This window comes from Pungitius pungitius, chromosome 2, assembly GCF_949316345.1.
Source record: "Pungitius pungitius chromosome 2, fPunPun2.1, whole genome shotgun sequence".
NCBI lineage: Eukaryota > Metazoa > Chordata > Actinopteri > Perciformes > Gasterosteidae > Pungitius > Pungitius pungitius.
Genome location: NC_084901.1, coordinates 27,535,820 through 27,558,765, shown reverse-complemented (window position 1 = coordinate 27,558,765; position 22,946 = coordinate 27,535,820). Strand labels below are relative to the sequence as shown.

Sequence of the window (22,946 nt, the reverse complement as noted above, 5' to 3'; positions counted from 1 at the left end):
ATCATCAAATAAGTTCTTTTGGGCTCGTCCGGGATTTGAACCCGGGACCTCTCGCACCCGAAGCGAGAATCATACCCCTAGACCAACGAGCCAACAAATGGGTTAATAATCTACGTCAACGTGAGAAGATCCCATATAACTCGGCAAGAGAATTTAAGTAGTGTAGCTCTTGACTTTGTCAGCAAATTGCCTTTTTTGTCCTACTGGGTTTGGTTTATTTTTCAAACACAGTTTCAATATTTATATGGACATAGATTGACTAATTTCGGTTGTTACAATTTTGTTAATCACATATTTATATCCGTTAGTAACAGACTATGCCATCATCAAATAAGTTTGATTGGGCTCGTCCGGGATTTGAACCCGGGACCTCTCGCACCCGAAGCGAGAATCATACCCCTAGACCAACGAGCCATCAAATGGCTTAATAATCTACGTCAACGTGAGAAGATCCCATATAACTCGGCAAGAGAATTTAGGCAGCGTAGCTCTCGACTTTGTCGGCAAATTGCCTGTTTTGTCTTACTGGGCTTGGTTCTTTTTTAAACACAGTTTCAATACTCATATGGACATAAATTGACTATATTGGGTAATTAGAATTTTGTTAACAATCGCATATTTATCTCCAACAATAACAGACTTTGCCATCATTGAATAAGTTCTTTTGGGCTCATCCGGGATTTAAACCCGGGACCTCTCGCACCCGAAGCGAGAATCATACCCCTAGACCAACGAGCCAGCAAATGGTTAAAAAATCTATGTCAACGTGACAAGATCCCATATAACTGGGCACGACAATGAATGCAGCGTAGCTCTTGACTTTGTCGGCAAATTGCCTGTTTTGTCTTACTGGGCTTGGTTGTTTTTTAAACACAGTTTCAATACTCATATGGACATAGATTGACTATATTGGGTAATTAGAATTTTGTTAACAATCGCATATTTATCTCCAATAATAACAGACTTTGCCATCATCAAATAAGTTCTTTTGGGCTCGTCCGGGATTTGAACCCAGGACCTCTCGCACCCAAAGCGAGAATCATACCCCTAGACCAACGAGCCAACAAATGGGTTAATAATCAATGTCAACGTGAGAAGATCCCATATTTGTCGGCAAGAGAATTTAAGGTGCGTAGCTCTTGATTGTAAAAGCCTTTGCCATCATCAAATAAGTACTTCAGGGCTCGTCCGGGATTTGAACCCGGGACCTCTCGCACCCGAAGCGAGAATCATACCCCTAGACCAACGAGCCAGCAAATGGTTAAAAAATCTATGTCAACGTCACAAGATCCCATATAATTGGGCAAGACAATGAATGCAGCGTAGCTCTTGACTTTGTCGGCAAATTGCCTGTTTTGTCTTACTGGGCTTGGTTCTTTTTTAAACACAGTTTCAATACTCATATGGACATAGATTGACTATATTGGGTAATTAGAATTTTGTTAACAATCGCATATTTATCTCCAATAATAACAGACTTTGCCATCATCAAATAAGTTCTTTTGGGCTCGTCCGGGATTTGAACCCGGGACCTCTCGCACCCGAAGCGAGAATCATACCCCTAGACCAACGAGCCAACAAATGGGTTAATAATCTACGTCAACGTGAGAAGATCCCATATAACTCGGCAAGAGAATTTAAGTAGTGTAGCTCTTGACTTTGTCAGCAAATTGCCTTTTTTGTCCTACTGGGTTTGGTTTATTTTTCAAACACAGTTTCAATATTTATATGGACATAGATTGACTAATTTCGGTTGTTACAATTTTGTTAATCACATATTTATATCCGTTAGTAACAGACTATGCCATCATCAAATAAGTTTGATTGGGCTCGTCCGGGATTTGAACCCGGGACCTCTCGCACCCGAAGCGAGAATCATACCCCTAGACCAACGAGCCATCAAATGGCTTAATAATCTACGTCAACGTGAGAAGATCCCATATAACTCGGCAAGAGAATTTAGGCAGCGTAGCTCTCGACTTTGTCGGCAAATTGCCTGTTTTGTCTTACTGGGCTTGGTTCTTTTTTAAACACAGTTTCAATACTCATATGGACATAAATTGACTATATTGGGTAATTAGAATTTTGTTAACAATCGCATATTTATCTCCAACAATAACAGACTTTGCCATCATTGAATAAGTTCTTTTGGGCTCATCCGGGATTTGAACCCGGGACCTCTCGCACCCGAAGCGAGAATCATACCCCTAGACCAACGAGCCAGCAAATGGTTAAAAAATCTATGTCAACGTGACAAGATCCCATATAATTGGGCAAGACAATGAATGCAGCGTAGCTCTTGACTTTGTCGGCAAATTGCCTGTTTTGTCTTACTGGGCTTGGTTGTTTTTTAAACACAGTTTCAATACTCATATGGACATAGATTGACTATATTGGGTAATTAGAATTTTGTTAACAATCGCATATTTATCTCCAATAATAACAGACTTTGCCATCATCAAATAAGTTCTTTTGGGCTCGTCCGGGATTTGAACCCGGGACCTCTCGCACCCGAAGCGAGAATCATACCCCTAGACCAACGAGCCATCAAATGGCTTAATAATCTACGTCAACGTGAGAAGATCCCATATAACTCGGCAAGAGAATTTAGGCAGCGTAGCTCTCGACTTTGTCGGCAAATTGCCTGTTTTGTCTTACTGGGCTTGGTTCTTTTTTAAACACAGTTTCAATACTCATATGGACATAAATTGACTATATTGGGTAATTAGAATTTTGTTAACAATCGCATATTTATCTCCAACAATAACAGACTTTGCCATCATTGAATAAGTTCTTTTGGGCTCGTCCGGGATTTGAACCCGGGACCTCTCGCACCCGAAGCGAGAATCATACCCCTAGACCAACGAGCCAGCAAATGGTTAAAAAATCTATGTCAACGTGACAAGATCCCATATAACTGGGCACGACAATGAATGCAGCGTAGCTCTTGACTTTGTCGGCAAATTGCCTGTTTTGTCTTACTGGGCTTGGTTGTTTTTTAAACACAGTTTCAATACTCATATGGACATAGATTGACTATATTGGGTAATTAGAATTTTGTTAACAATCGCATATTTATCTCCAATAATAACAGACTTTGCCATCATCAAATAAGTTCTTTTGGGCTCGTCCGGGATTTGAACCCGGGACCTCTCGCACCCAAAGCGAGAATCATACCCCTAGACCAACGAGCCAACAAATGGGTTAATAATCAATGTCAACGTGAGAAGATCCCATATTTGTCGGCAAGAGAATTTAAGGTGCGTAGCTCTTGATTGTAAAAGCCTTTGCCATCATCAAATAAGTACTTCAGGGCTCGTCCGGGATTTGAACCCGGGACCTCTCGCACCCGAAGCGAGAATCATACCCCTAGACCAACGAGCCAGCAAATGGTTAAAAAATCAATGTCAACCTGACAAGATCCCATATAACTGGGCACGACAATGAATGCAGCGTAGCTCTTGACTTTGTCGGCAAATTGCCTGTTTTGTCTTACTGGGCTTGGTTGTTTTTTTAAACACAGTTTCAATACTCATATGGACATAAATTGACTATATTGGGTAATTAGAATTTTGTTAACAATCGCATAATTATCTCCAATAATAACAGACTTTGCCATCATCAAATAAGTTCTTTTGGGCTCGTCCGGGATTTGAACCCGGGACCTCTCGCACCCGAAGCGAGAATCATACCCCTAGACCAACGAGCCAGCAAATGGTTAAAAAATCTATGTCAACGTGACAAGATCCAATATAACTGGGCACGACAATGAATGCAGCGTAGCTCTTGACTTTGTCGGCAAATTGCCTGTTTTGTCTTACTGGGCTTGGTTCTTTTTTAAACACAGTTTCAATACTCATATGGACATAGATTGACTATATTGGGTAATTAGAATTTTGTTAACAATCGCATATTTATCTCCAATAATAACAGACTTTGCCATCATCAAATAAGTTCTTTTGGGCTCGTCCGGGATTTGAACCCGGGACCTCTCGCACCCGAAGCGAGAATCATACCCCTAGACCAACGAGCCAACAAATGGGTTAATAATCTACGTCAACGTGAGAAGATCCCATATAACTCGGCAAGAGAATTTAAGTAGTGTAGCTCTTGACTTTGTCAGCAAATTGCCTTTTTTGTCCTACTGGGTTTGGTTTATTTTTCAAACACAGTTTCAATATTTATATGGACATAGATTGACTAATTTCGGTTGTTACAATTTTGTTAATCACATATTTATATCCGTTAGTAACAGACTATGCCATCATCAAATAAGTTTGATTGGGCTCGTCCGGGATTTGAACCCGGGACCTCTCGCACCCGAAGCGAGAATCATACCCCTAGACCAACGAGCCATCAAATGGCTTAATAATCTACGTCAACGTGAGAAGATCCCATATAACTCGGCAAGAGAATTTAGGCAGCGTAGCTCTCGACTTTGTCGGCAAATTGCCTGTTTTGTCTTACTGGGCTTGGTTCTTTTTTAAACACAGTTTCAATACTCATATGGACATAAATTGACTATATTGGGTAATTAGAATTTTGTTAACAATCGCATATTTATCTCCAACAATAACAGACTTTGCCATCATTGAATAAGTTCTTTTGGGCTCATCCGGGATTTGAACCCGGGACCTCTCGCACCCGAAGCGAGAATCATACCCCTAGACCAACGAGCCAGCAAATGGTTAAAAAATCTATGTCAACGTGACAAGATCCCATATAATTGGGCAAGACAATGAATGCAGCGTAGCTCTTGACTTTGTCGGCAAATTGCCTGTTTTGTCTTACTGGGCTTGGTTGTTTTTTAAACACAGTTTCAATACTCATATGGACATAGATTGACTATATTGGGTAATTAGAATTTTGTTAACAATCGCATATTTATCTCCAATAATAACAGACTTTGCCATCATCAAATAAGTTCTTTTGGGCTCGTCCGGGATTTGAACCCGGGACCTCTCGCACCCGAAGCGAGAATCATACCCCTAGACCAACGAGCCATCAAATGGCTTAATAATCTACGTCAACGTGAGAAGATCCCATATAACTCGGCAAGAGAATTTAGGCAGCGTAGCTCTCGACTTTGTCGGCAAATTGCCTGTTTTGTCTTACTGGGCTTGGTTCTTTTTTAAACACAGTTTCAATACTCATATGGACATAAATTGACTATATTGGGTAATTAGAATTTTGTTAACAATCGCATATTTATCTCCAACAATAACAGACTTTGCCATCATTGAATAAGTTCTTTTGGGCTCGTCCGGGATTTGAACCCGGGACCTCTCGCACCCGAAGCGAGAATCATACCCCTAGACCAACGAGCCAGCAAATGGTTAAAAAATCTATGTCAACGTGACAAGATCCCATATAACTGGGCACGACAATGAATGCAGCGTAGCTCTTGACTTTGTCGGCAAATTGCCTGTTTTGTCTTACTGGGCTTGGTTGTTTTTTAAACACAGTTTCAATACTCATATGGACATAGATTGACTATATTGGGTAATTAGAATTTTGTTAACAATCGCATATTTATCTCCAATAATAACAGACTTTGCCATCATCAAATAAGTTCTTTTGGGCTCGTCCGGGATTTGAACCCGGGACCTCTCGCACCCAAAGCGAGAATCATACCCCTAGACCAACGAGCCAACAAATGGGTTAATAATCAATGTCAACGTGAGAAGATCCCATATTTGTCGGCAAGAGAATTTAAGGTGCGTAGCTCTTGATTGTAAAAGCCTTTGCCATCATCAAATAAGTACTTCAGGGCTCGTCCGGGATTTGAACCCGGGACCTCTCGCACCCGAAGCGAGAATCATACCCCTAGACCAACGAGCCAGCAAATGGTTAAAAAATCAATGTCAACCTGACAAGATCCCATATAACTGGGCACGACAATGAATGCAGCGTAGCTCTTGACTTTGTCGGCAAATTGCCTGTTTTGTCTTACTGGGCTTGGTTGTTTTTTTAAACACAGTTTCAATACTCATATGGACATAAATTGACTATATTGGGTAATTAGAATTTTGTTAACAATCGCATAATTATCTCCAATAATAACAGACTTTGCCATCATCAAATAAGTTCTTTTGGGCTCGTCCGGGATTTGAACCCGGGACCTCTCGCACCCGAAGCGAGAATCATACCCCTAGACCAACGAGCCAGCAAATGGTTAAAAAATCTATGTCAACGTGACAAGATCCAATATAACTGGGCACGACAATGAATGCAGCGTAGCTCTTGACTTTGTCGGCAAATTGCCTGTTTTGTCTTACTGGGCTTGGTTCTTTTTTAAACACAGTTTCAATACTCATATGGACATAGATTGACTATATTGGGTAATTAGAATTTTGTTAACAATCGCATATTTATCTCCAATAATAACAGACTTTGCCATCATCAAATAAGTTCTTTTGGGCTCGTCCGGGATTTGAACCCGGGACCTCTCGCACCCGAAGCGAGAATCATACCCCTAGACCAACGAGCCAACAAATGGGTTAATAATCTACGTCAACGTGAGAAGATCCCATATAACTCGGCAAGAGAATTTAAGTAGTGTAGCTCTTGACTTTGTCAGCAAATTGCCTTTTTTGTCCTACTGGGTTTGGTTTATTTTTCAAACACAGTTTCAATATTTATATGGACATAGATTGACTAATTTCGGTTGTTACAATTTTGTTAATCACATATTTATATCCGTTAGTAACAGACTATGCCATCATCAAATAAGTTTGATTGGGCTCGTCCGGGATTTGAACCCGGGACCTCTCGCACCCGAAGCGAGAATCATACCCCTAGACCAACGAGCCATCAAATGGCTTAATAATCTACGTCAACGTGAGAAGATCCCATATAACTCGGCAAGAGAATTTAGGCAGCGTAGCTCTCGACTTTGTCGGCAAATTGCCTGTTTTGTCTTACTGGGCTTGGTTCTTTTTTAAACACAGTTTCAATACTCATATGGACATAAATTGACTATATTGGGTAATTAGAATTTTGTTAACAATCGCATATTTATCTCCAACAATAACAGACTTTGCCATCATTGAATAAGTTCTTTTGGGCTCATCCGGGATTTAAACCCGGGACCTCTCGCACCCGAAGCGAGAATCATACCCCTAGACCAACGAGCCAGCAAATGGTTAAAAAATCTATGTCAACGTGACAAGATCCCATATAACTGGGCACGACAATGAATGCAGCGTAGCTCTTGACTTTGTCGGCAAATTGCCTGTTTTGTCTTACTGGGCTTGGTTGTTTTTTAAACACAGTTTCAATACTCATATGGACATAGATTGACTATATTGGGTAATTAGAATTTTGTTAACAATCGCATATTTATCTCCAATAATAACAGACTTTGCCATCATCAAATAAGTTCTTTTGGGCTCGTCCGGGATTTGAACCCAGGACCTCTCGCACCCAAAGCGAGAATCATACCCCTAGACCAACGAGCCAACAAATGGGTTAATAATCAATGTCAACGTGAGAAGATCCCATATTTGTCGGCAAGAGAATTTAAGGTGCGTAGCTCTTGATTGTAAAAGCCTTTGCCATCATCAAATAAGTACTTCAGGGCTCGTCCGGGATTTGAACCCGGGACCTCTCGCACCCGAAGCGAGAATCATACCCCTAGACCAACGAGCCAGCAAATGGTTAAAAAATCTATGTCAACGTCACAAGATCCCATATAATTGGGCAAGACAATGAATGCAGCGTAGCTCTTGACTTTGTCGGCAAATTGCCTGTTTTGTCTTACTGGGCTTGGTTCTTTTTTAAACACAGTTTCAATACTCATATGGACATACACTCACCGGCCACTTTATTAGGTACACCTGTCCAACTGCTCGTTAACACTTAATTTCTAAGCAGCCAATCACATGGCGGCAACTCAGTGCATCTAGGCATGTAGACATTGTCAAGACAATCTCCTGCAGTTCAAACCGAGCATCAGTATGGGGAAGAAAGGTGATTTGAGTGACTTTGAACGTGGCATGATTGTTGGTGCCAGAAGGGCTGGTCTGAGTATTTCAGAAACTGCTAATCTACTGGGATTTTCACGCACAACCATCTCTAGGGTTTACAGAGAATGGTCCGAAAAAGAAAAAACATCCAGTGAGCGGCAGTTCTGTGGGCGGAAATGCCTTGTTGATGCCAAAGGTCAGAGGAGAATGGCCAGACTGGTTCGAGCTGATAGAAGGGCAACAGTGACTCAAATAACCACCCGTTACAACCAAGGTGGGCATAAGAGCATCTCTGAACGCACAGTACGTCGAACTTTGAGGCAGATGGGCTACAGCAGCAGAAGACCACACAGGGTGCCACTCCTTTCAGCTAAGAACAGGAAACTGAGGCTACAATTTGCACAAGCTCATCGAAATTGGACAATAGAAGATTGGAAAAACGTTGCCTGGTCTGATGAGTCTCGATTTCTGCTGCGACATTCGGATGGTAGGGTCAGAATTTGGCGTCTACAACATGAAAGCATGGATCCATCCTGCCTTGTATCAACAGTTCAGGCTGGTGGTGGTGGTGTCATGGTGTGGGGAATATTTTCTTGGCACTCTTTGGGCCCCTTGGTACCAATTGAGCATCGTTGCAACGCCACAGCCTACCTGAGTATTGTTGCTGACCATGTCCATCCCTTTATGACCACAATGTACCCAACTTCTGATGGCTACTTTCAGCAGGATAATGCGCCATGTCATAAAGCTGGAATCATCTCAGACTGGTTTCTTGAACATGACAATGAGTTCGCTCTACTCAAATGGCCTCCACAATCACCAGATCTCAATCCAATAGAGCATCTTTGGGATGTGGTGGAACGGGAGATTCGCATCATGGATGTGCAGCCGACAAATCTGCGGCAACTGTGTGATGCCATCATGTCAATATGGACCAAACTCCCTGAGGAATGCTTCCAGCACCTTGTTGAATCTATGCCACGAAGAATTGAGGCAGTTCTGAAGGCAAAAGGGGGTCCAACCCGTTACTTGCATGGGGTACCTAATAAAGTGGCCGGTGAGTGTAGATTGACTATATTGGGTAATTAGAATTTTGTTAACAATCGCATATTTATCTCCAATAATAACAGACTTTGCCATCATCAAATAAGTTCTTTTGGGCTCGTCCGGGATTTGAACCCGGGACCTCTCGCACCCGAAGCGAGAATCATACCCCTAGACCAACGAGCCAACAAATGGGTTAATAATCTACGTCAACGTGAGAAGATCCCATATAACTCGGCAAGAGAATTTAAGTAGTGTAGCTCTTGACTTTGTCAGCAAATTGCCTTTTTTGTCCTACTGGGTTTGGTTTATTTTTCAAACACAGTTTCAATATTTATATGGACATAGATTGACTAATTTCGGTTGTTACAATTTTGTTAATCACATATTTATATCCGTTAGTAACAGACTATGCCATCATCAAATAAGTTTGATTGGGCTCGTCCGGGATTTGAACCCGGGACCTCTCGCACCCGAAGCGAGAATCATACCCCTAGACCAACGAGCCATCAAATGGCTTAATAATCTACGTCAACGTGAGAAGATCCCATATAACTCGGCAAGAGAATTTAGGCAGCGTAGCTCTCGACTTTGTCGGCAAATTGCCTGTTTTGTCTTACTGGGCTTGGTTCTTTTTTAAACACAGTTTCAATACTCATATGGACATAAATTGACTATATTGGGTAATTAGAATTTTGTTAACAATCGCATATTTATCTCCAACAATAACAGACTTTGCCATCATTGAATAAGTTCTTTTGGGCTCATCCGGGATTTGAACCCGGGACCTCTCGCACCCGAAGCGAGAATCATACCCCTAGACCAACGAGCCAGCAAATGGTTAAAAAATCTATGTCAACGTGACAAGATCCCATATAATTGGGCAAGACAATGAATGCAGCGTAGCTCTTGACTTTGTCGGCAAATTGCCTGTTTTGTCTTACTGGGCTTGGTTGTTTTTTAAACACAGTTTCAATACTCATATGGACATAGATTGACTATATTGGGTAATTAGAATTTTGTTAACAATCGCATATTTATCTCCAATAATAACAGACTTTGCCATCATCAAATAAGTTCTTTTGGGCTCGTCCGGGATTTGAACCCAGGACCTCTCGCACCCAAAGCGAGAATCATACCCCTAGACCAACGAGCCAACAAATGGGTTAATAATCAATGTCAACGTGAGAAGATCCCATATTTGTCGGCAAGAGAATTTAAGGTGCGTAGCTCTTGATTGTAAAAGCCTTTGCCATCATCAAATAAGTACTTCAGGGCTCGTCCGGGATTTGAACCCGGGACCTCTCGCACCCGAAGCGAGAATCATACCCCTAGACTAACGAGCCAGCAAATGGTTAAAAAATCTATGTCAACGTCACAAGATCCCATATAATTGGGCAAGACAATGAATGCAGCGTAGCTCTTGACTTTGTCGGCAAATTGCCTGTTTTGTCTTACTGGGCTTGGTTGTTTTTTAAACAGTTTCAATACTCATATGGACATAAATTGACTATATTGGGTAATTAGAATTTTGTTAACAATCGCATAATTATCTCCAATAATAACAGACTTTGCCATCATCAAATAAGTTCTTTTGGGCTCGTCCGGGATTTGAACCCGGGACCTCTCGCACCCGAAGCGAGAATCATACCCCTAGACCAACGAGCCAACAAATGGGTTAATAATCTACGTCAACGTGAGAAGATCCCATATAACTCGGCAAGAGAATTTAAGTAGTGTAGCTCTTGACTTTGTCAGCAAATTGCCTTTTTTGTCCTACTGGGTTTGGGTTTTTTTTCAAACACAGTTTCAATATTTATATGGACATAGATTGACTAATTTCGGTTGTTACAATTTTGTTAATCACATATTTATATCCGTTAGTAACAGACTATGCCATCATCAAATAAGTTTGATTGGGCTCGTCCGGGATTTGAACCCGGGACCTCTCGCACCCGAAGCGAGAATCATACCCCTAGACCAACGAGCCATCAAATGGCTTAATAATCTACGTCAACGTGAGAAGATCCCATATAACTCGGCAAGAGAATTTAGGCAGCGTAGCTCTCGACTTTGTCGGCAAATTGCCTGTTTTGTCTTACTGGGCTTGGTTGTTTTTTAAACACAGTTTCAATACTCATATGGACATAGATTGACTATATTGGGTAATTAGAATTTTGTTAACAATCGCATATTTATCTCCAATAATAACAGACTTTGCCATCATCAAATAAGTTCTTTTGGGCTCGTCCGGGATTTGAACCCGGGACCTCTCGCACCCAAAGCGAGAATCATACCCCTAGACCAACGAGCCAACAAATGGGTTAATAATCAATGTCAACGTGAGAAGATCCCATATTTGTCGGCAAGAGAATTTAAGGTGCGTAGCTCTTGATTGTAAAAGCCTTTGCCATCATCAAATAAGTACTTCAGGGCTCGTCCGGGATTTGAAACCGGGACCTCTCGCACCCGAAGCGAGAATCATACCCCTAGACCAACGAGCCAGAAAATGGTTAAAAAATCTATGTCAACGTGACAAGATCCCATATAACTGGGCACGACAATGAATGCAGCGTAGCTCTTGACTTTGTCGGCAAAGTGCCTGTTTTGTCTTACTGGGCTTGGTTCTTTTTTAAACACAGTTTCAATACTCATATGGACATAGATTGACTATATTGGGTAATTAGAATTTTGTTAACAATCGCATATTTATATCCAATAATAACAGACTTTGCCATCATCAAATAAGTTCTTTTGGGCTCGTCCGGGATTTGAACCCGGGACCTCTCGCACCCGAAGCGAGAATCATACCCCTAGACCAACGAGCCAACAAATGGGTTAATAATCTACGTCAACGTGAGAAGATCCCATATAACTCGGCAAGAGAATTTAAGTAGTGTAGCTCTTGACTTTGTCAGCAAATTGCCTTTTTTGTCCTACTGGGTTTGGTTTATTTTTCAAACACAGTTTCAATATTTATATGGACATAGATTGACTAATTTCGGTTGTTACAATTTTGTTAATCACATATTTATATCCGTTAGTAACAGACTATGCCATCATCAAATAAGTTTGATTGGGCTCGTCCGGGATTTGAACCCGGGACCTCTCGCACCCGAAGCGAGAATCATACCCCTAGACCAACGAGCCATCAAATGGCTTAATGATCTACGTCAACGTGAGAAGATCCCATAAAACTCGGCAAGAGAATTTAGGCAGCGTAGCTCTCGACTTTGTCGGCAAATTGCCTGTTTTGTCTTACTGGGCTTGGTTCTTTTTTAAACACAGTTTCAATACTCATATGGACATAAATTGACTATATTGGGTAATTAGAATTTTGTTAACAATCGCATATTTATCTCCAACAATAACAGACTTTGCCATCATTGAATAAGTTCTTTTGGGCTCATCCGGGATTTGAACCCGGGACCTCTCGCACCCGAAGCGAGAATCATACCCCTAGACCAACGAGCCAGCAAATGGTTAAAAAATCTATGTCAACGTGACAAGATCCCATATAATTGGGCAAGACAATGAATGCAGCGTAGCTCTTGACTTTGTCGGCAAATTGCCTGTTTTGTCTTACTGGGCTTGGTTGTTTTTTAAACAGTTTCAATACTCATATGGACATAAATTGACTATATTGGGTAATTAGAATTTTGTTAACAATCGCATAATTATCTCCAATAATAACAGACTTTGCCATCATCAAATAAGTTCTTTTGGGCTCGTCCGGGATTTGAACCCGGGACCTCTCGCACCCGAAGCGAGAATCATACCCCTAGACCAACGAGCCAACAAATGGGTTAATAATCTACGTCAACGTGAGAAGATCCCATATAACTCGGCAAGAGAATTTAAGTAGTGTAGCTCTTGACTTTGTCAGCAAATTGCCTTTTTTGTCCTACTGGGTTTGGTTTATTTTTCAAACACAGTTTCAATATTTATATGGACATAGATTGACTAATTTCGGTTGTTACAATTTTGTTAATCACATATTTATATCCGTTAGTAACAGACTATGCCATCATCAAATAAGTTTGATTGGGCTCGTCCGGGATTTGAACCCGGGACCTCTCGCACCCGAAGCGAGAATCATACCCCTAGACCAACGAGCCATCAAATGGCTTAATAATCTACGTCAACGTGAGAAGATCCCATATAACTCGGCAAGAGAATTTAGGCAGCGTAGCTCTCGACTTTGTCGGCAAATTGCCTGTTTTGTCTTACTGGGCTTGGTTGTTTTTTAAACACAGTTTCAATACTCATATGGACATAGATTGACTATAGTGGGTAATTAGAATTTTGTTAACAATCGCATATTTATCTCCAATAATAACAGACTTTGCCATCATCAAATAAGTTCTTTTGGGCTCGTCCGGGATTTGAACCCGGGACCTCTCGCACCCAAAGCGAGAATCATACCCCTAGACCAACGAGCCAACAAATGGGTTAATAATCAATGTCAACGTGAGAAGATCCCATATTTGTCGGCAAGAGAATTTAAGGTGCGTAGCTCTTGATTGTAAAAGCCTTTGCCATCATCAAATAAGTACTTCAGGGCTCGTCCGGGATTTGAACCCGGGACCTCTCGCACCCGAAGCGAGAATCATACCCCTAGACCAACGAGCCAGCAAATGGTTAAAAAATCTATGTCAACATGACAAGATCCCATATAATTGGGCAAGACAATGAATGCAGCGTAGCTCTTGACTTTGTCGGCAAATTGCCTGTTTTGTCTTACTGGGCTTGGTTGTTTTTTAAACAGTTTCAATACTCATATGGACATAAATTGACTATATTGGGTAATTAGAATTTTGTTAACAATCGCATAATTATCTCCAATAATAACAGACTTTGCCATCATCAAATAAGTTCTTTTGGGCTCGTCCGGGATTTGAACCCGGGACCTCTCGCACCCGAAGCGAGAATCATACCCCTAGACCAACGAGCCAACAAATGGGTTAATAATCTACGTCAACGTGAGAAGATCCCATATAACTCGGCAAGAGAATTTAAGTAGTGTAGCTCTTGACTTTGTCAGCAAATTGCCTTTTTTGTCCTACTGGGTTTGGTTTATTTTTCAAACACAGTTTCAATATTCATATGGACATAGATTGACTAATTTCGGTTGTTACAATTTTGTTAATCACATATTTATATCCGTTAGTAACAGACTATGCCATCATCAAATAAGTTTGATTGGGCTCATCCGGGATTTGAACCCGGGACCTCTCGCACCCGAAGCGAGAATCATACCCCTAGACCAACGAGCCATCAAATGGCTTAATAATCTACGTCAACGTGAGAAGATCCCATATAACTCGGCAAGAGAATTTAGGCAGCGTAGCTCTCGACTTTGTCGGCAAATTGCCTGTTTTGTCTTACTGGGCTTGGTTCTTTTTTAAACACAGTTTCAATACTCATATGGACATAGATTGACTATATTGGGTAATTAGAATTTTGTTAACAATCGCATATTTATCTCCAACAATAACAGACTTTGCCATCATTGAATAAGTTCTTTTGGGCTCGTCCGGGATTTGAACCCGGGAGCTCTCGCACCCGAAGCGAGAATCATACCCCTAGACCAACGAGCCAGCAAATGGTTAAAAAATCTATGTCAACGTGACAAGATCCCATATAACTGGGCACGACAATGAATGCAGCGTAGCTCTTGACTTTGTCGGCAAATTGCCTGTTTTGTCTTACTGGGCTTGGTTGTTTTTTAAACACAGTTTCAATACTCATATGGACATAGATTGACTATATTGGGTAATTAGAATTTTGTTAACAATCGCATATTTATCTCCAATAATAACAGACTTTGCCATCATCAAATAAGTTCTTTTAGGCTCGTCCGGGATTTGAACCCGGGACCTCTCGCACCCAAAGCGAGAATCATACCCCTAGACCAACGAGCCAACAAATGGGTTAATAATCAATGTCAACGTGAGAAGATCCCATATTTGTCGGCAAGAGAATTTAAGGTGCGTAGCTCTTGATTGTAAAAGCCTTTGCCATCATCAAATAAGTACTTCAGGGCTCGTCCGGGATTTGAACCCGGGACCTCTCGCACCCGAAGCGAGAATCATACCCCTAGACCAACGAGCCAGCAAATGGTTAAAAAATCTATGTCAACGTGACAAGATCCCATATAACTGGGCACGACAATGAATGCAGCGTAGCTCTTGACTTTGTCGGCAAATTGCCTGTTTTGTCTTACTGGGCTTGGTTGTTTTTTAAACACAGTTTCAATATTTATATGGACATAGATTGACTAATTTCGGTTGTTACAATTTTGTTAATCACATATTTATATCCGTTAGTAACAGACTATGCCATCATCAAATAAGTTTGATTGTGCTCGTCCGGGACTTGAACCCGGGACCTCTCGCACCCGAAGCGAGAATCATACCCCTAGACCAACGAGCCATCAAATGGCTTAATAATCTACGTCAACGTGAGAAGATCCCATATAACTCGGCAAGAGAATTTAGGCAGCGTAGCTCTCGACTTTGTCGGCAAATTGCCTGTTTTGTCTTACTGGGCTTGGTTCTTTTTTAAACACAGTTTCAATACTCATATGGACATAGATTGACTATATTGGGTAATTAGAATTTTGTTAACAATCGCATATTTATCTCCAACAATAACAGACTTTGCCATCATCGAATAAGTTCTTTTAGGCTCGTCCGGGATTTGAACCCGGGACCTCTCGCACCCAAAGCGAGAATCATACCCCTAGACCAACGAGCCAACAAATGGGTTAATAATCAATGTCAACGTGAGAAGATCCCATATTTGTCGGCAAGAGAATTTAAGGTGCGTAGCTCTTGATTGTAAAAGCCTTTGCCATCATCAAATAAGTACTTCAGGGCTCGTCCGGGATTTGAACCCGGGACCTCTCGCACCCGAAGCGAGAATCATACCCCTAGACCAACGAGCCAGCAAATGGTTAAAAAATCTATGTCAACGTGACAAGATCCCATATAACTGGGCACGACAATGAATGCAGCGTAGCTCTTGACTTTGTCGGCAAATTGCCTGTTTTGTCTTACTGGGCTTGGTTGTTTTTTAAACACAGTTTCAATATTTATATGGACATAGATTGACTAATTTCGGTTGTTACAATTTTGTTAATCACATATTTATATCCGTTAGTAACAGACTATGCCATCATCAAATAAGTTTGATTGGGCTCGTCCGGGACTTGAACCCGGGACCTCTCGCACCCGAAGCGAGAATCATACCCCTAGACCAACGAGCCATCAAATGGCTTAATAATCTACGTCAACGTGAGAAGATCCCATATAACTCGGCAAGAGAATTTAGGCAGCGTAGCTCTCGACTTTGTCGGCAAATTGCCTGTTTTGTCTTACTGGGCTTGGTTGTTTTTTAAACACAGTTTCAATACTCATATGGACATAAATTGACTATATTGGGTAATTAGAATTTTGTTAACAATCGCATAATTATCTCCAATAATAACAGACTTTGCCATCATCAAATAAGTTCTTTTGGGCTCGTCCGGGATTTGAACCCGGGACCTCTCGCACCCGAAGCGAGAATCATACCCCTAGACCAACGAGCCAACAAATGGGTTAATAATCTACGTCAACGTGAGAAGATCCCATATAACTCGGCAAGAGAATTTAAGTAGTGTAGCTCTTGACTTTGTCACCAAATTGCCTTTTTTGTCCTACTGGGTTTGGTTTATTTTTCAAACACAGTTTCAATATTTATATGGACATAGATTGACTAATTTCGGTTGTTACAATTTTGTTAATCACATATTTATATCCGTTAGTAACAGACTATGCCATCATCAAATAAGTTTGATTGGGCTCGTCCGGGATTTGAACCCGGGACCTCTCGCACCCAAAGCGAGAATCATACCCCTAGACCAACGAGCCAACAAATGGGTTAATAATCAATGTCAACGTGAGAAGATCCCATATTTGTCGGCAAGAGAATTTAAGGTGCGTAGCTCTTGATTGTAAAAGCCTTTGCCATCATCAAATAAGTACTTCAGGGCTCGTCCGGGATTTGAACCCGGGACCTCTCGCACCCGAAGCGAGAATCATACCCCTAGACCAACGAGCCAGCAAATGGTTAAAAAATCTATGTCAACGTGACAAGATCCCATATAATTGGGCAAGACAATGAATGCAGCGTAGCTCTTGACTTTGTCGGCAAATTGCCTGTTTTGTCTTACTGGGCTTGGTTGTTTTTTAAACACAGTTTCAATACTCATATGGACATAAATTGACTATATTGGGTAATTAGAATTTTGTTAACAATCGCATAATTATCTCCAATAATAACAGACTTTGCCATCATCAAATAAGTTCTTTTGGGCTCGTCCGGGATTTGAACCCGGGACCTCTCGCACCCGAAGCGAGAATCATACCCCTAGACCAACGAGCCAACAAATGGGTTAATAATCTACGTCAACGTGAGAAGATCCCATATAACTCGGCAAGAGAATTTAAGTAGTGTAGCTCTTGACTTTGTCACCAAATTGCCTTTTTTGTCCTACTGGGTTTGGTTTATTTTTCAAACACAGTTTCAATATTTATATGGACATAGATTGACTAATTTCGGTTGTTACAATTTTGTTAATCACATATTTATATCCGTTAGTAACAGACTATGCCATCATCAAATAAGTTTGATTGGGCTCGTCCGGGATTTGAACCCGGGACCTCTCGCACCCGAAGCGAGAATCATACCCCTAGACCAACGAGCCAGCAAATGGTTAAAAAATCTATGTCAACGTGACAAGATCCCATATAATTGGGCAAGACAATGAATGCAGCGTAGCTCTTGACTTTGTCGGCAAATTGCCTGTTTTGTCTTACTGGGCTTGGTTGTTTTTTAAACACAGTTTCAATACTCATATGGACATAAATTGACTATATTGGGTAATTAGAATTTTGTTAACAATCGCATAATTATCTCCAATAATAACAGACTTTGCCATCATCAAATAAGTTCTTTTGGGCTCGTCCGGGATTTGAACCCGGGACCTCTCGCACCCGAAGCGAGAATCATACCCCTAGACCAACGAGCCAACAAATGGGTTAATAATCTACGTCAACGTGAGAAGATCCCATATAACTCGGCAAGAGAATTTAAGTAGTGTAGCTCTTGACTTTGTCACCAAATTGCCTTTTTTGTCCTACTGGGTTTGGTTTATTTTTCAAACACAGTTTCAATATTTATATGGACATAGATTGACTAATTTCGGTTGTTACAATTCTGTTAATCACATATTTATATCCGTTAGTAACAGACTATGCCATCATCAAATAAGTTTGATTGGGCTCGTCCGGGATTTGAACCCGGGACCTCTCGCACCCAAAGCGAGAATCATACCCCTAGACCAACGAGCCAACAAATGGGTTAATAATCAATGTCAACGTGAGAAGATCCCATATTTGTCGGCAAGAGAATTTAAGGTGCGTAGCTCTTGATTGTAAAAGCCTTTGCCATCATCAAATAAGTACTTCAGGGCTCGTCCGGGATTTGAACCCGGGACCTCTCGCACCCGAAGCGAGAATCATACCCCTAGACCAACGAGCCAACAAATGGGTTAATAATCAATGTCAACGTGAGAAGATCCCATATTTGTCGGCAAGAGAATTTAAGGTGCGTAGCTCTTGATTGTAAAAGCCTTTGCCATCATCAAATAAGTACTTCAGGGCTCGTCCGGGATTTGAACCCGGGACCTCTCGCACCCGAAGCGAGAATCATACCCCTAGACCAACGAGCCAGCAAATGGTTAAAAAATCTATGTCAACGTGACAAGATCCCATATAATTGGGCAAGACAATGAATGCAGCGTAGCTCTTGACTTTGTCGGCAAATTGCCTGTTTTGTCTTACTGGGCTTGGTTGTTTTTTAAACACAGTTTCAATACTCATATGGACATAAATTGACTATATTGGGTAATTAGAATTTTGTTAACAATCGCATAATTATCTCCAATAATAACAGACTTTGCCATCATCAAATAAGTTCTTTTGGGCTCGTCCGGGATTTGAACCCGGGACCTCTCGCACCCGAAGCGAGAATCATACCCCTAGACCAACGAGCCAACAAATGGGTTAATAATCTACGTCAACGTGAGAAGATCCCATATAACTCGGCAAGAGAATTTAAGTAGTGTAGCTCTTGACTTTGTCAGCAAATTGCCTTTTTTGTCCTACTGGGTTTGGTTTATTTTTCAAACACAGTTTCAATATTTATATGGACATAGATTGACTAATTTCGGTTGTTACAATTTTGTTAATCACATATTTATATCCGTTAGTAACAGACTATGCCATCATCAAATAAGTTTGATTGGGCTCGTCCGGGATTTGAACCCGGGACCTCTCGCACCCGAAGCGAGAATCATACCCCTAGACCAACGAGCCATCAAATGGGTTAATAATCTACGTCAACGTGAGAAGATCCCATATAACTCGGCAAGAGAATTTAGGCAGCGTAGCTCTCGACTTTGTCGGCAAATTGCCTGTTTTGTCTTACTGGGCTTGGTTCTTTTTTAAACACAGTTTCAATACTCATATGGACATAAATTGACTATATTGGGTAATTAGAATTTTGTTAACAATCGCATAATTATCTCCAATAATAACAGACTTTGCCATCATCAAATAAGTTCTTTTGGGCTCGTCCGGGATTTGAACCCGGGACCTCTCGCACCCGAAGCGAGAATCATACCCCTAGACCAACGAGCCAACAAATGGGTTAATAATCTACGTCAACGTGAGAAGATCCCATATAACTCGGCAAGAGAATTTAAGTAGTGTAGCTCTTGACTTTGTCAGCAAATTGCCTTTTTTGTCCTACTGGGTTTGGTTTATTTTTCAAACACAGTTTCAATATTTATATGGACATAGATTGACTAATTTCGGTTGTTACAATTTTGTTAATCACATATTTATATCCGTTAGTAACAGACTATGCCATCATCAAATAAGTTTGATTGGGCTCGTCCGGGATTTGAACCCGGGACCTCTCGCACCCGAAGCGAGAATCATACCCCTAGACCAACGAGCCATCAAATGGCTTAATAATCTACGTCAACGTGAGAAGATCCCATATAACTCGGCAAGAGAATTTAGGCAGCGTAGCTCTCGACTTTGTCGGCAAATTGCCTGTTTTGTCTTACTGGGCTTGGTTGTTTTTTAAACACAGTTTCAATACTCATATGGACATAGATTGACTATAGTGGGTAATTAGAATTTTGTTAACAATCGCATATTTATCTCCAATAATAACAGACTTTGCCATCATCAAATAAGTTCTTTTGGGCTCGTCCGGGATTTGAACCCGGGACCTCTCGCACCCAAAGCGAGAATCATACCCCTAGACCAACGAGCCCACAAATGGGTTAATAATCAATGTCAACGTGAGAAGATCCCATATTTGTCGGCAAGAGAATTTAAGGTGCGTAGCTCTTGATTGTAAAAGCCTTTGCCATCATCAAATAAGTACTTCAGGGCTCGTCCGGGATTTGAACCCGGGACCTCTCGCACCCGAAGCGAGAATCATACCCCTAGACCAACGAGCCAGCAAATGGTTAAAAAATCTATGTCAACGTGACAAGATCCCATATAATTGGGCAAGACAATGAATGCAGCGTAGCTCTTGACTTTGTCGGCAAATTGCCTGTTTTGTCTTACTGGGCTTGGTTGTTTTTTAAACAGTTTCAATACTCATATGGACATAAATTGACTATATTGGGTAATTAGAATTTTGTTAACAATCGCATAATTATCTCCAATAATAACAGACTTTGCCATCATCAAATAAGTTCTTTTGGGCTCGTCCGGGATTTGAACCCGGGACCTCTCGCACCCGAAGCGAGAATCATACCCCTAGACCAACGAGCCAACAAATGGGTTAATAATCTACGTCAACGTGAGAAGATCCCATATAACTCGGCAAGAGAATTTAGGCAGCGTAGCTCTCGACTTTGTCGGCAAATTGCCTGTTTTGTCTTACTGGGCTTGGTTCTTTTTTAAACACAGTTTCAATACTCATATGGACATAGATTGACTATATTGGGTAATTAGAATTTTGTTAACAATCGCATATTTATCTCCAACAATAACAGACTTTGCCATCATTGAATAAGTTCTTTTGGGCTCGTCCGGGATTTGAACCCGGGAGCTCTCGCACCCGAAGCGAGAATCATACCCCTAGACCAACGAGCCAGCAAATGGTTAAAAAATCTATGTCAACGTGACAAGATCCCATATAACTGGGCACGACAATGAATGCAGCGTAGCTCTTGACTTTGTCGGCAAATTGCCTGTTTTGTCTTACTGGGCTTGGTTGTTTTTTAAACACAGTTTCAATATTTATATGGACATAGATTGACTAATTTCGGTTGTTACAATTTTGTTAATCACATATTTATATCCGTTAGTAACAGACTATGCCATCATCAAATAAGTTTGATTGGGCTCGTCCGGGACTTGAACCCGGGACCTCTCGCACCCGAAGCGAGAATCATACCCCTAGACCAACGAGCCATCAAATGGCTTAATAATCTACGTCAACGTGAGAAGATCCCATATAACTCGGCAAGAGAATTTAGGCAGCGTAGCTCTCGACTTTGTCGGCAAATTGCCTGTTTTGTCTTACTGGGCTTGGTTCTTTTTTAAACACAGTTTCAATACTCATATGGACATAGATTGACTATATTGGGTAATTAGAATTTTGTTAACAATCGCATATTTATCTCCAACAATAACAGACTTTGCCATCATCGAATAAGTTCTTTTAGGCTCGTCCGGGATTTGAACCCGGGACCTCTCGCACCCAAAGCGAGAATCATACCCCTAGACCAACGAGCCAACAAATGGGTTAATAATCAATGTCAACGTGAGAAGATCCCATATTTGTCGGCAAGAGAATTTAAGGTGCGTAGCTCTTGATTGTAAAAGCCTTTGCCATCATCAAATAAGTACTTCAGGGCTCGTCCGGGATTTGAACCCGGGACCTCTCGCACCCGAAGCGAGAATCATACCCCTAGACCAACGAGCCAGCAAATGGTTAAAAAATCTATGTCAACGTGACAAGATCCCATATAACTGGGCACGACAATGAATGCAGCGTAGCTCTTGACTTTGTCGGCAAATTGCCTGTTTTGTCTTACTGGGCTTGGTTGTTTTTTAAACACAGTTTCAATATTTATATGGACATAGATTGACTAATTTCGGTTGTTACAATTTTGTTAATCACATATTTATATCCGTTAGTAACAGACTATGCCATCATCAAATAAGTTTGATTGGGCTCATCCGGGACTTGAACCCGGGACCTCTCGCACCCGAAGCGAGAATCATACCCCTAGACCAACGAGCCATCAAATGGCTTAATAATCTACGTCAACGTGAGAAGATCCCATATAACTCGGCAAGAGAATTTAGGCAGCGTAGCTCTCGACTTTGTCGGCAAATTGCCTGTTTTGTCTTACTGGGCTTGGTTGTTTTTTAAACACAGTTTCAATACTCATATGGACATAGATTGACTATATTGGGTAATTAGAATTTTGTTAACAATCGCATAATTATCTCCAATAATAACAGACTTTGCCATCATCAAATAAGTTCTTTTGGGCTCGTCCGGGATTTGAACCCGGGACCTCTCGCACCCGAAGCGAGAATCATACCCCTAGACCAACGAGCCAACAAATGGGTTAATAATCTACGTCAACGTGAGAAGATCCCATATAACTCGGCAAGAGAATTTAAGTAGTGTAGCTCTTGACTTTGTCACCAAATTGCCTTTTTTGTCCTACTGGGTTTGGTTTATTTTTCAAACACAGTTTCAATATTTATATGGACATAGATTGACTAATTTCGGTTGTTACAATTTTGTTAATCACATATTTATATCCGTTAGTAACAGACT

At 41.2% G+C, this 22,946-nt stretch overlaps 70 non-coding genes across 70 annotated transcripts; all 70 read right to left on the bottom strand.

Annotated features, from left to right (window-relative positions):
• Window positions 1-20: 20 nt before the first annotated feature.
• Window positions 21-92, bottom strand: trnap-cgg (transfer RNA proline (anticodon CGG)). Its single transcript has one exon. It is a non-coding gene; the product is annotated as a tRNA-Pro (tRNA).
• Window positions 93-342: 250 nt separating this feature from the next.
• trnap-cgg (transfer RNA proline (anticodon CGG)) lies at window positions 343-414 on the bottom strand. The gene has a single exon. It is a non-coding gene; the product is annotated as a tRNA-Pro (tRNA).
• Window positions 415-666: 252 nt separating this feature from the next.
• Window positions 667-738, bottom strand: trnap-cgg (transfer RNA proline (anticodon CGG)). Its single transcript has one exon. It is a non-coding gene; the product is annotated as a tRNA-Pro (tRNA).
• A 442-nt stretch (window positions 739-1,180) lies between these two features.
• On the bottom strand, window positions 1,181-1,252 carry trnap-cgg (transfer RNA proline (anticodon CGG)). Its single transcript has one exon. It is a non-coding gene; the product is annotated as a tRNA-Pro (tRNA).
• A 252-nt stretch (window positions 1,253-1,504) lies between these two features.
• trnap-cgg (transfer RNA proline (anticodon CGG)) lies at window positions 1,505-1,576 on the bottom strand. Its single transcript has one exon. It is a non-coding gene; the product is annotated as a tRNA-Pro (tRNA).
• Window positions 1,577-1,826: 250 nt separating this feature from the next.
• On the bottom strand, window positions 1,827-1,898 carry trnap-cgg (transfer RNA proline (anticodon CGG)). The gene has a single exon. It is a non-coding gene; the product is annotated as a tRNA-Pro (tRNA).
• Window positions 1,899-2,150: 252 nt separating this feature from the next.
• On the bottom strand, window positions 2,151-2,222 carry trnap-cgg (transfer RNA proline (anticodon CGG)). Its single transcript has one exon. It is a non-coding gene; the product is annotated as a tRNA-Pro (tRNA).
• A 252-nt stretch (window positions 2,223-2,474) lies between these two features.
• trnap-cgg (transfer RNA proline (anticodon CGG)) lies at window positions 2,475-2,546 on the bottom strand. The gene has a single exon. It is a non-coding gene; the product is annotated as a tRNA-Pro (tRNA).
• Window positions 2,547-2,798: 252 nt separating this feature from the next.
• Window positions 2,799-2,870, bottom strand: trnap-cgg (transfer RNA proline (anticodon CGG)). Its single transcript has one exon. It is a non-coding gene; the product is annotated as a tRNA-Pro (tRNA).
• A 252-nt stretch (window positions 2,871-3,122) lies between these two features.
• On the bottom strand, window positions 3,123-3,194 carry trnap-ugg (transfer RNA proline (anticodon UGG)). The gene has a single exon. It is a non-coding gene; the product is annotated as a tRNA-Pro (tRNA).
• A 118-nt stretch (window positions 3,195-3,312) lies between these two features.
• Window positions 3,313-3,384, bottom strand: trnap-cgg (transfer RNA proline (anticodon CGG)). Its single transcript has one exon. It is a non-coding gene; the product is annotated as a tRNA-Pro (tRNA).
• Window positions 3,385-3,637: 253 nt separating this feature from the next.
• Window positions 3,638-3,709, bottom strand: trnap-cgg (transfer RNA proline (anticodon CGG)). The gene has a single exon. It is a non-coding gene; the product is annotated as a tRNA-Pro (tRNA).
• A 252-nt stretch (window positions 3,710-3,961) lies between these two features.
• Window positions 3,962-4,033, bottom strand: trnap-cgg (transfer RNA proline (anticodon CGG)). Its single transcript has one exon. It is a non-coding gene; the product is annotated as a tRNA-Pro (tRNA).
• Window positions 4,034-4,283: 250 nt separating this feature from the next.
• Window positions 4,284-4,355, bottom strand: trnap-cgg (transfer RNA proline (anticodon CGG)). Its single transcript has one exon. It is a non-coding gene; the product is annotated as a tRNA-Pro (tRNA).
• A 252-nt stretch (window positions 4,356-4,607) lies between these two features.
• Window positions 4,608-4,679, bottom strand: trnap-cgg (transfer RNA proline (anticodon CGG)). Its single transcript has one exon. It is a non-coding gene; the product is annotated as a tRNA-Pro (tRNA).
• Window positions 4,680-4,931: 252 nt separating this feature from the next.
• trnap-cgg (transfer RNA proline (anticodon CGG)) lies at window positions 4,932-5,003 on the bottom strand. The gene has a single exon. It is a non-coding gene; the product is annotated as a tRNA-Pro (tRNA).
• Window positions 5,004-5,255: 252 nt separating this feature from the next.
• On the bottom strand, window positions 5,256-5,327 carry trnap-cgg (transfer RNA proline (anticodon CGG)). The gene has a single exon. It is a non-coding gene; the product is annotated as a tRNA-Pro (tRNA).
• A 252-nt stretch (window positions 5,328-5,579) lies between these two features.
• Window positions 5,580-5,651, bottom strand: trnap-ugg (transfer RNA proline (anticodon UGG)). The gene has a single exon. It is a non-coding gene; the product is annotated as a tRNA-Pro (tRNA).
• A 118-nt stretch (window positions 5,652-5,769) lies between these two features.
• Window positions 5,770-5,841, bottom strand: trnap-cgg (transfer RNA proline (anticodon CGG)). Its single transcript has one exon. It is a non-coding gene; the product is annotated as a tRNA-Pro (tRNA).
• Window positions 5,842-6,094: 253 nt separating this feature from the next.
• Window positions 6,095-6,166, bottom strand: trnap-cgg (transfer RNA proline (anticodon CGG)). The gene has a single exon. It is a non-coding gene; the product is annotated as a tRNA-Pro (tRNA).
• A 252-nt stretch (window positions 6,167-6,418) lies between these two features.
• trnap-cgg (transfer RNA proline (anticodon CGG)) lies at window positions 6,419-6,490 on the bottom strand. The gene has a single exon. It is a non-coding gene; the product is annotated as a tRNA-Pro (tRNA).
• Window positions 6,491-6,740: 250 nt separating this feature from the next.
• trnap-cgg (transfer RNA proline (anticodon CGG)) lies at window positions 6,741-6,812 on the bottom strand. Its single transcript has one exon. It is a non-coding gene; the product is annotated as a tRNA-Pro (tRNA).
• A 252-nt stretch (window positions 6,813-7,064) lies between these two features.
• Window positions 7,065-7,136, bottom strand: trnap-cgg (transfer RNA proline (anticodon CGG)). The gene has a single exon. It is a non-coding gene; the product is annotated as a tRNA-Pro (tRNA).
• Window positions 7,137-7,578: 442 nt separating this feature from the next.
• On the bottom strand, window positions 7,579-7,650 carry trnap-cgg (transfer RNA proline (anticodon CGG)). Its single transcript has one exon. It is a non-coding gene; the product is annotated as a tRNA-Pro (tRNA).
• A 1,475-nt stretch (window positions 7,651-9,125) lies between these two features.
• On the bottom strand, window positions 9,126-9,197 carry trnap-cgg (transfer RNA proline (anticodon CGG)). Its single transcript has one exon. It is a non-coding gene; the product is annotated as a tRNA-Pro (tRNA).
• A 250-nt stretch (window positions 9,198-9,447) lies between these two features.
• On the bottom strand, window positions 9,448-9,519 carry trnap-cgg (transfer RNA proline (anticodon CGG)). The gene has a single exon. It is a non-coding gene; the product is annotated as a tRNA-Pro (tRNA).
• Window positions 9,520-9,771: 252 nt separating this feature from the next.
• Window positions 9,772-9,843, bottom strand: trnap-cgg (transfer RNA proline (anticodon CGG)). Its single transcript has one exon. It is a non-coding gene; the product is annotated as a tRNA-Pro (tRNA).
• A 442-nt stretch (window positions 9,844-10,285) lies between these two features.
• On the bottom strand, window positions 10,286-10,357 carry trnap-cgg (transfer RNA proline (anticodon CGG)). The gene has a single exon. It is a non-coding gene; the product is annotated as a tRNA-Pro (tRNA).
• Window positions 10,358-10,607: 250 nt separating this feature from the next.
• Window positions 10,608-10,679, bottom strand: trnap-cgg (transfer RNA proline (anticodon CGG)). The gene has a single exon. It is a non-coding gene; the product is annotated as a tRNA-Pro (tRNA).
• A 250-nt stretch (window positions 10,680-10,929) lies between these two features.
• On the bottom strand, window positions 10,930-11,001 carry trnap-cgg (transfer RNA proline (anticodon CGG)). Its single transcript has one exon. It is a non-coding gene; the product is annotated as a tRNA-Pro (tRNA).
• A 252-nt stretch (window positions 11,002-11,253) lies between these two features.
• trnap-ugg (transfer RNA proline (anticodon UGG)) lies at window positions 11,254-11,325 on the bottom strand. The gene has a single exon. It is a non-coding gene; the product is annotated as a tRNA-Pro (tRNA).
• A 118-nt stretch (window positions 11,326-11,443) lies between these two features.
• Window positions 11,444-11,515, bottom strand: trnap-cgg (transfer RNA proline (anticodon CGG)). Its single transcript has one exon. It is a non-coding gene; the product is annotated as a tRNA-Pro (tRNA).
• A 252-nt stretch (window positions 11,516-11,767) lies between these two features.
• Window positions 11,768-11,839, bottom strand: trnap-cgg (transfer RNA proline (anticodon CGG)). The gene has a single exon. It is a non-coding gene; the product is annotated as a tRNA-Pro (tRNA).
• A 250-nt stretch (window positions 11,840-12,089) lies between these two features.
• On the bottom strand, window positions 12,090-12,161 carry trnap-cgg (transfer RNA proline (anticodon CGG)). Its single transcript has one exon. It is a non-coding gene; the product is annotated as a tRNA-Pro (tRNA).
• A 252-nt stretch (window positions 12,162-12,413) lies between these two features.
• Window positions 12,414-12,485, bottom strand: trnap-cgg (transfer RNA proline (anticodon CGG)). The gene has a single exon. It is a non-coding gene; the product is annotated as a tRNA-Pro (tRNA).
• Window positions 12,486-12,735: 250 nt separating this feature from the next.
• trnap-cgg (transfer RNA proline (anticodon CGG)) lies at window positions 12,736-12,807 on the bottom strand. Its single transcript has one exon. It is a non-coding gene; the product is annotated as a tRNA-Pro (tRNA).
• A 250-nt stretch (window positions 12,808-13,057) lies between these two features.
• trnap-cgg (transfer RNA proline (anticodon CGG)) lies at window positions 13,058-13,129 on the bottom strand. The gene has a single exon. It is a non-coding gene; the product is annotated as a tRNA-Pro (tRNA).
• Window positions 13,130-13,381: 252 nt separating this feature from the next.
• On the bottom strand, window positions 13,382-13,453 carry trnap-ugg (transfer RNA proline (anticodon UGG)). The gene has a single exon. It is a non-coding gene; the product is annotated as a tRNA-Pro (tRNA).
• A 118-nt stretch (window positions 13,454-13,571) lies between these two features.
• Window positions 13,572-13,643, bottom strand: trnap-cgg (transfer RNA proline (anticodon CGG)). The gene has a single exon. It is a non-coding gene; the product is annotated as a tRNA-Pro (tRNA).
• Window positions 13,644-13,893: 250 nt separating this feature from the next.
• trnap-cgg (transfer RNA proline (anticodon CGG)) lies at window positions 13,894-13,965 on the bottom strand. Its single transcript has one exon. It is a non-coding gene; the product is annotated as a tRNA-Pro (tRNA).
• A 250-nt stretch (window positions 13,966-14,215) lies between these two features.
• On the bottom strand, window positions 14,216-14,287 carry trnap-cgg (transfer RNA proline (anticodon CGG)). The gene has a single exon. It is a non-coding gene; the product is annotated as a tRNA-Pro (tRNA).
• Window positions 14,288-14,539: 252 nt separating this feature from the next.
• trnap-cgg (transfer RNA proline (anticodon CGG)) lies at window positions 14,540-14,611 on the bottom strand. The gene has a single exon. It is a non-coding gene; the product is annotated as a tRNA-Pro (tRNA).
• Window positions 14,612-14,863: 252 nt separating this feature from the next.
• On the bottom strand, window positions 14,864-14,935 carry trnap-ugg (transfer RNA proline (anticodon UGG)). The gene has a single exon. It is a non-coding gene; the product is annotated as a tRNA-Pro (tRNA).
• A 118-nt stretch (window positions 14,936-15,053) lies between these two features.
• On the bottom strand, window positions 15,054-15,125 carry trnap-cgg (transfer RNA proline (anticodon CGG)). Its single transcript has one exon. It is a non-coding gene; the product is annotated as a tRNA-Pro (tRNA).
• A 248-nt stretch (window positions 15,126-15,373) lies between these two features.
• Window positions 15,374-15,446, bottom strand: trnap-cgg (transfer RNA proline (anticodon CGG)). The gene has a single exon. It is a non-coding gene; the product is annotated as a tRNA-Pro (tRNA).
• Window positions 15,447-15,698: 252 nt separating this feature from the next.
• On the bottom strand, window positions 15,699-15,770 carry trnap-ugg (transfer RNA proline (anticodon UGG)). The gene has a single exon. It is a non-coding gene; the product is annotated as a tRNA-Pro (tRNA).
• Window positions 15,771-15,888: 118 nt separating this feature from the next.
• Window positions 15,889-15,960, bottom strand: trnap-cgg (transfer RNA proline (anticodon CGG)). Its single transcript has one exon. It is a non-coding gene; the product is annotated as a tRNA-Pro (tRNA).
• Window positions 15,961-16,209: 249 nt separating this feature from the next.
• Window positions 16,210-16,281, bottom strand: trnap-cgg (transfer RNA proline (anticodon CGG)). The gene has a single exon. It is a non-coding gene; the product is annotated as a tRNA-Pro (tRNA).
• A 252-nt stretch (window positions 16,282-16,533) lies between these two features.
• Window positions 16,534-16,605, bottom strand: trnap-cgg (transfer RNA proline (anticodon CGG)). The gene has a single exon. It is a non-coding gene; the product is annotated as a tRNA-Pro (tRNA).
• Window positions 16,606-16,855: 250 nt separating this feature from the next.
• On the bottom strand, window positions 16,856-16,927 carry trnap-ugg (transfer RNA proline (anticodon UGG)). Its single transcript has one exon. It is a non-coding gene; the product is annotated as a tRNA-Pro (tRNA).
• Window positions 16,928-17,045: 118 nt separating this feature from the next.
• Window positions 17,046-17,117, bottom strand: trnap-cgg (transfer RNA proline (anticodon CGG)). The gene has a single exon. It is a non-coding gene; the product is annotated as a tRNA-Pro (tRNA).
• Window positions 17,118-17,369: 252 nt separating this feature from the next.
• On the bottom strand, window positions 17,370-17,441 carry trnap-cgg (transfer RNA proline (anticodon CGG)). The gene has a single exon. It is a non-coding gene; the product is annotated as a tRNA-Pro (tRNA).
• Window positions 17,442-17,691: 250 nt separating this feature from the next.
• On the bottom strand, window positions 17,692-17,763 carry trnap-cgg (transfer RNA proline (anticodon CGG)). Its single transcript has one exon. It is a non-coding gene; the product is annotated as a tRNA-Pro (tRNA).
• Window positions 17,764-18,015: 252 nt separating this feature from the next.
• Window positions 18,016-18,087, bottom strand: trnap-cgg (transfer RNA proline (anticodon CGG)). Its single transcript has one exon. It is a non-coding gene; the product is annotated as a tRNA-Pro (tRNA).
• Window positions 18,088-18,337: 250 nt separating this feature from the next.
• On the bottom strand, window positions 18,338-18,409 carry trnap-ugg (transfer RNA proline (anticodon UGG)). The gene has a single exon. It is a non-coding gene; the product is annotated as a tRNA-Pro (tRNA).
• A 118-nt stretch (window positions 18,410-18,527) lies between these two features.
• Window positions 18,528-18,599, bottom strand: trnap-cgg (transfer RNA proline (anticodon CGG)). The gene has a single exon. It is a non-coding gene; the product is annotated as a tRNA-Pro (tRNA).
• A 118-nt stretch (window positions 18,600-18,717) lies between these two features.
• trnap-cgg (transfer RNA proline (anticodon CGG)) lies at window positions 18,718-18,789 on the bottom strand. Its single transcript has one exon. It is a non-coding gene; the product is annotated as a tRNA-Pro (tRNA).
• A 252-nt stretch (window positions 18,790-19,041) lies between these two features.
• Window positions 19,042-19,113, bottom strand: trnap-cgg (transfer RNA proline (anticodon CGG)). Its single transcript has one exon. It is a non-coding gene; the product is annotated as a tRNA-Pro (tRNA).
• Window positions 19,114-19,363: 250 nt separating this feature from the next.
• On the bottom strand, window positions 19,364-19,435 carry trnap-cgg (transfer RNA proline (anticodon CGG)). Its single transcript has one exon. It is a non-coding gene; the product is annotated as a tRNA-Pro (tRNA).
• A 252-nt stretch (window positions 19,436-19,687) lies between these two features.
• Window positions 19,688-19,759, bottom strand: trnap-cgg (transfer RNA proline (anticodon CGG)). The gene has a single exon. It is a non-coding gene; the product is annotated as a tRNA-Pro (tRNA).
• Window positions 19,760-20,009: 250 nt separating this feature from the next.
• Window positions 20,010-20,081, bottom strand: trnap-cgg (transfer RNA proline (anticodon CGG)). Its single transcript has one exon. It is a non-coding gene; the product is annotated as a tRNA-Pro (tRNA).
• Window positions 20,082-20,333: 252 nt separating this feature from the next.
• On the bottom strand, window positions 20,334-20,405 carry trnap-ugg (transfer RNA proline (anticodon UGG)). Its single transcript has one exon. It is a non-coding gene; the product is annotated as a tRNA-Pro (tRNA).
• Window positions 20,406-20,523: 118 nt separating this feature from the next.
• On the bottom strand, window positions 20,524-20,595 carry trnap-cgg (transfer RNA proline (anticodon CGG)). Its single transcript has one exon. It is a non-coding gene; the product is annotated as a tRNA-Pro (tRNA).
• A 250-nt stretch (window positions 20,596-20,845) lies between these two features.
• On the bottom strand, window positions 20,846-20,917 carry trnap-cgg (transfer RNA proline (anticodon CGG)). The gene has a single exon. It is a non-coding gene; the product is annotated as a tRNA-Pro (tRNA).
• Window positions 20,918-21,169: 252 nt separating this feature from the next.
• trnap-cgg (transfer RNA proline (anticodon CGG)) lies at window positions 21,170-21,241 on the bottom strand. The gene has a single exon. It is a non-coding gene; the product is annotated as a tRNA-Pro (tRNA).
• A 249-nt stretch (window positions 21,242-21,490) lies between these two features.
• trnap-cgg (transfer RNA proline (anticodon CGG)) lies at window positions 21,491-21,562 on the bottom strand. The gene has a single exon. It is a non-coding gene; the product is annotated as a tRNA-Pro (tRNA).
• A 252-nt stretch (window positions 21,563-21,814) lies between these two features.
• trnap-ugg (transfer RNA proline (anticodon UGG)) lies at window positions 21,815-21,886 on the bottom strand. The gene has a single exon. It is a non-coding gene; the product is annotated as a tRNA-Pro (tRNA).
• A 118-nt stretch (window positions 21,887-22,004) lies between these two features.
• trnap-cgg (transfer RNA proline (anticodon CGG)) lies at window positions 22,005-22,076 on the bottom strand. The gene has a single exon. It is a non-coding gene; the product is annotated as a tRNA-Pro (tRNA).
• A 249-nt stretch (window positions 22,077-22,325) lies between these two features.
• trnap-cgg (transfer RNA proline (anticodon CGG)) lies at window positions 22,326-22,397 on the bottom strand. The gene has a single exon. It is a non-coding gene; the product is annotated as a tRNA-Pro (tRNA).
• Window positions 22,398-22,649: 252 nt separating this feature from the next.
• trnap-cgg (transfer RNA proline (anticodon CGG)) lies at window positions 22,650-22,721 on the bottom strand. Its single transcript has one exon. It is a non-coding gene; the product is annotated as a tRNA-Pro (tRNA).
• Window positions 22,722-22,946: the final 225 nt, after the last annotated feature.